Consider the following 6085-nt stretch of genomic DNA (forward strand, 5'->3'; position numbering starts at 1 on the left):
TCATCCAGGTCATTTATAAAAAAACACCAAGAGTAAGGGTCCCAGAACAGATCCCTGAGGCACTCCACTAGTCACTGGCCTCCATGCAGAATATGACTCATCTACAACCACTCTTTGCCTTCAGTGGGCAAGCCAGTTCTGGATCCACAAAGCAATGTCCCCTTGGATCCCATGCCTCCTTACTTTCGCAATAAGGCTTACATGGGTTACCTCATCAAATGCCTCGCTAAAATCCATATACAGCACATCTACTGCTCTTTCTTCATCAATGTGTTTAGTCACATCATCAAAAAATTCAACCGGGCTCGTAAGGCACGACCTGCCCTTCACAAAGTCATGCTGACTATTACTAATCATATTATACCTTTCCAAATGTTCATATCCATAGCGACTTATCCAACTTGATGCTTTCCAAAAGCTGCAGCACATCCTCTTTCTTAATATCTCCATGCTCAAGCTTTTCAGTCTGCTGCAAGTCATCAGTACAACCAGTAAGATCCTTTTCCATAGTGAATACTGAAGTAAAGTATTCATTAAGTACCTCTGCTGTTTCCTCCGGTTCAATACACACTTTCCCACTGTCACACTTGATATCTCAGGGTGAAAGGTGAAATATTTTTGGGGAATCTGAAGGGGGATTCTTCACTCAGAGGTTGGTGCGAGTGTGGAATGAGCTGCCAGTGGAAGTGGTGGATGTGGGTTCGAGTTAGACACTAAAGAGAAATTTGGGTAAGGACATGGATGGGAGGTGTATGCAGGTAGTTGGCAGTAAAAACAAAAACGGGTCTGTATTGACTAGAAGGGCCGAAAAGTCTGTTCCACTGCTGCTGGGCTCTGTGACTCTAATAATATTCTGATTTGTAATTTCCGCAGTCATGTGCTTTGCTGCTAATTTCCGAACCCAGTAATTTACAGAATGGGTGTAGAGGCTGCCCAGTGACTGTTCCTGTGATCAAAGTCACTGAGACGTTTCATCACTGAGCAGATAATGTCTTCTCCATTCTCTTTCACTCAGTCCGTCACTCAACACCTTCCATGTTTGCAGGAAATCACAGAACTCACAGAAAAGGAAACCGTGACAGAGGATTCCCCGCTCTTCCTCAGACCTGGTGATGGGGAAAGGCTCCCCGTCCCAGAGAGTGATGTGGGAATCAGGAATGAGTTTGCAAAGTTGGACAAAAGGCTGAAATAATTTCTGCAGCTCGGTATGGTAAAACAATGCACCGAACTGAAAATAACATTGAAATATTGCTGACGTAACAAAGAACGTCAACAAAGTTCGGCCCATAATGTTGAGCTCAACCAAATAAATTAGCAACTAAATGGCCACTAAACTGATTCCTTGTGCCTGCACAATGTCCATCTCCCTCCATGTTCTTCACATTTATGTGCCTGTCTCAGCGTCTCTTAAAAGTCTCTAATATATCTGCCTCTACCATCAGCCCAGGCATTCCAGACACCCACCAATCTCTGTGTGAATGAACTTGCCTCTCACATCTCCTTTGAACTTACCCCCTCTCAGATTAACTGAGAAAAAGAATCACAATAAACATGCGATTGTACTGGAGTGAGTGTCATGGTCCGGTCGGTGAAATCCGTATTCCGGGATTTCCTGTTTTCCCTGGGTCCAGAGGCTGCCTTAATTGAAGCACCTGATTCTCGTTTTGTGCTGGCTCCATAAATAGCTTCGGGATTCATCTTTAGTCTGCTGGACTGTTCTCTCCTTTCTTCCTGTCCCTGCACTTCTGAATCCCTGGCAGTTAGTTCGGCATCTTATCTCAACAGTTATTTTGGCACTAACCTTCGTCAGTTTCCTTCGCCTGCTACCTTGCCTGTATCGCCGTCAAGTTCAACCGCCGGAATGAGACTGGAGCCTTGCCATGCCATGCCAAGATATGGAGGTATCTATTGCTGAGTTTGGATCTGTCTCTTTGTGTCCCTGTGTTTAGTGTCCGTCAAGGAAAGAGTCCCGGCCTTAGGAGGGGTCCTGACTCTGTATAGATCCCTGGCCCTAAGTCCTGTTCCCAAGGAGGGGTTCCGGTTCTGTGTAGAACCCCGGCTCTTAGTCCTGTTTCCAAGGAGTGGACCCGGCTCTGTGTTCTGTGTAGAACCCCGGCTCTCAGGCCTGTTCCCAAGGAGGGGTCCCGGCTCTGTGACCCTGTACTCCAACACCAAGGCTCTGTGTTCCAAGATCAAGTCAGGGCGCTGTGTTCCAGCCCCGTCCAAGTCTGAGCTTCGTGTCCTCATCCAGTTCTGGTGCCTCACTGAGCCCAGGAGTACCTCGCCCAGCCTGGTGCTGGAGATTCCTCGTCCAGCCCTAGCCACGTCCAAGATCCTGGTCTCGTCCAGCCCTAGCCACGTCCAAGATCCTGGTCTCGTCCAGCCCTAGCCACGTCCAAGATCCTGGTCTCGTCCAAGCCACGTCCCTGTGTTCCCAGTGTTATCTTGTGTCTAGTCTGTTCCTAGTCCCGAGTCCTCGACTGGATCCGGGTTCCGAGCCCGAGTCAAGACCCATGTTCCGGGTCCCTGTCCAGACTCTGGCTCGGAGTCCTAGTCCAGACATCTAGTTCCAAGTTCCTCATCCAGGTCCCGCTTTCACAGTCTGAGTCCTAGACCCGGCTCGGTGTGCTTGTCTCGTCCAGGGCCTGTATCCATGACCAGCGTCCTTTCCTCCTGACTTCCCTTGCATTCTGGGTAATCTTAGCCCTGCTCCAAGTACTTCAGTGTCTGTGTCTTGCATTTGGGTCCGCTACCAGCGCCCCCCCCTCCCCCCGCTGGCAACATACATAAACCAGCCCTAACTGTTCCTAACTGTGATTTCCTCAATATAACGGACATTACCGAGAATCTGGAATCTGCAGCGTTCGCGGTTACAGAGCTACTGACTTGTTAAGTGATCTTTATATGAGGGTGGAGGTAGAGGTAGAACGCTACCTCCCTCTATTGCTGAGGAATGGGAGGAGAGTGAGGTGTTGAGAAAGTTGTGTATGGAAAGTGGAGAGCGGGTAGCTGCAGATGAAAGTGAGTGTGTGGAGAGATGGTGGGGAAAAGAGAGGAGGAGAAAGAGAGACCATAAGACATGGGAGCAGAATGAGGCCATCTGGCCAATCGAGTCTGCTCCGCCATTTAATCATGACTAAACCTTTCCCCTCCTCCTCAATCCCAGTTCCCGCTCTTCTCCCCGTAATGTTCATTGCCATGTCTAATCAAGAACTTGTCAATCTCTGCCTTAAACATACCCAATGATCTGGCCACCACCGCTGCATGTGGCAACGAATTCCACACACTCAACATACTTTAGCTCGGGAAATTTTTCTGGATCTGTTTTGAAAGGGCGCCCCTCTATCCTGAGGCTGTGCTCTCTTGTCCTAGACTGTCCCACGATGGAAAACATCCTTTCTACACCCACTCTGTCCAGGCCTTTCGACATTCGAAAGGTTTCAATGAGATTCCCCCTCATCCTTCTGAATTCCAGCGAGTACAGACCCAGAGCCATGTAACGCTCCTTGTGTGATAACCCTTTCATTCCTGGAATCATCCTTGTGAACCTCCTCTGGACCCTCTCCAATGGCAGCAGATCTTTTCTAAGATGATGGGCTCGAAGCTGTTCAAAATACTCAAGGTGAGGCCGCACCTGTGCCTTATAAGGCCTCAGCATCTGATCCTTCCTCTTGTATGCTGGACCTCTTGAAATGAATGCTAACATGGCATTTGCCTTCCTCACCACCGAATGAGCCTGTAAGATAACCTTCATGGTGTTCTGCACAAGGACTCCCATCTCCCCCTGCATCTTAGATTCCTGGAATTTCTCACAGTTTAAAAAATAGTCCGCACATTTGTTTCTGCTACCAAATTGCATGACCCTGCATTTTCCCACATTGTACTTCATTTGCCACTTTCTTCCCCATTCTCCTAAACTAAATCATTCTTCATCCTTCCTGTTTCCTCAACACTATTGCCCCTTCACCAACCTTCGCATCATCTGAAAACTTGGCAGCAAAACAATCTATTTCATCATCTAAATCATTTATATAAAGCATAAAAAGAAGCGGTCCCATTACTGACCCCTGCGGAACTAGTGACTGGCAAACAACCAGAAAAGGGTCCTGTTTATTTTAACTCCCTGCGTCCTGCCAATCAGCCAATGCTCTAACCACTTTAGTGAATTTCCTGTAATACCATGGACTCTTCACTTGGTAAGCAGTTCATGTGTGTGCACCTGGTCAAAGGGCTTCTGGAGTTCCAAATGTACAGCATCCAATTCATCACCTTTATCTAATCTACTTGTAATCTCCTTCGAGAATTCCGAAAGAGTCGTCAGGCAGGATTGTCCCTGAAGGAAACCATGCTGACTTTGTATTATCTTGTCCTGTGTCACCAGATACTGCATCACCTCACTCTTAACAATTGATTCTAACATCTTCCCAACAACTGAGGTCAGGCTAACTGGTCTATAGTTGCCTTTCTGCTGCCTTCCTCCTGTCTTAAAGAGTGGAGTGGCATCTGCAGTTTTCCAGTCCTCCGACACCTTGCTTGAGCCTAATGATTATCGCAAGATAATTTCTAACGCCAGCAGAATCTCTAACGCTACCTCTTTCAGCACCCCAGGGTGCAGTTCTTCTGGTCACGGTGACTTGTGTACCTTTAGGTCTTTCAGTATTTTGAGCACCTTCTCTCTTGTCATAGTAACTGCACCCACTTCTCTTCCTTCCCACACCACAACGTCAGGCGTGTTGTTAGTGTCTTCCACAGTGAAGAATGATGCAAAATACTCAATTAGTTTCATCAGCCATCTCATTGCACCCGGTTATTATTTCTCCTGCCTCGTTTTCTAGCGGTCCTTGATCCACTCCAATTTCTCTTTTATTTTTAATATACACTTGGTGAAAAACTTTTATATTCCACTTTGATATTATTTGTTAGCTTGCTTTCATATTTCATCTTTTCCCTTCTAATGATTTTAGTTGCTCGCACTCGTGTTGTGATCACATTTTCCAAAGGTTCTTCTACTTTAAGCTCCCTAATCGCCTCCCGTTCATTATATAGCACCCAATCCAGTACAGCTGATTCCGTAGTAGGCTCAACGACAAACTGCTCTGAAAGGCTATCCCTCTGGCATTCAACAAACTCATTCCCTTGAGATCCATTACTGACTTGATTTTCCCAGTTGACCTTCATGTTAACATGTCCCATGACTGCCATAACATTGCCCTTTTGACTCGCCTTTTCTATTGCCTGTTGTAACCTGTGGTCCACCTCCCAGCCACTGTTAGAGGCCTCTATATAACTGCCATCAGCGTCTTTTTACATTTGCTGTTTCTTAACTCAATCCACAAGGATTCAACATCTTCCGGTCCTATGTAACATCTTCCTACCTTTACCAGTAGAGCCGCACTACCCACTCTGCCGGCCTTCCTATCCTTCTTGTATAACATGTACCTTGGGCATTCAGCTCCCAACTGCAATCATCCTTCAGCCACGATTCAGTGATGGCCGCATCATGCCTGTCAATGTATGATGTTGAGAGTGGACAGTCACTGGGGATATAGAGAGGGGGATTTAGAGATGGTTGGAGCGAGGGGAGAGAGCTGGAGAGTGAGGAGAGCAAGGTAGAGAGAAAGGGATAGAGGGCTAAAAGAAAGGGAGTGGGAGGGTTTTTTTTTTACGGAGACTGGGATGGAAAGGTGGAATTGGTGGGGTGAGGGAGTCGGCGTGGTGGGCTACAGAAAGGGGTGAGGAAGGATGGGTGTGCAGGATACCGAGGTGGTGCGGGTGAGCCATAGGGGTGGCGAGGAAGGTGAGGTGAGTGAAAATGGCGTCAAGAGAAAGGAGAGGGGGAGACGAGTTTGCAGCGTAAATGAGTGCAGTGTGGAAGGTGTGGTAAACTGACCGGGTTCATAGAAAGGAGGTTCAGTGTTTTGGGTGGCGAGGAGAGTGGAGCGATTTGGAAGGGAAGAGGGAGAGGCTGGAAGAAGAGTCCACTGTGAAGGGGAGCGGCAGTGAGGAGTCATGGATGAGTGAGAGGCGGTGCGTCTGGTCAGAATGATTAAACTAACCAGTTATTTATCCACAGTGGCGAATATGT

Source organism: Hemitrygon akajei, unplaced genomic scaffold (genome assembly GCF_048418815.1).
Source record: "Hemitrygon akajei unplaced genomic scaffold, sHemAka1.3 Scf000048, whole genome shotgun sequence".
Classification (NCBI taxonomy): domain Eukaryota; kingdom Metazoa; phylum Chordata; class Chondrichthyes; order Myliobatiformes; family Dasyatidae; genus Hemitrygon; species Hemitrygon akajei.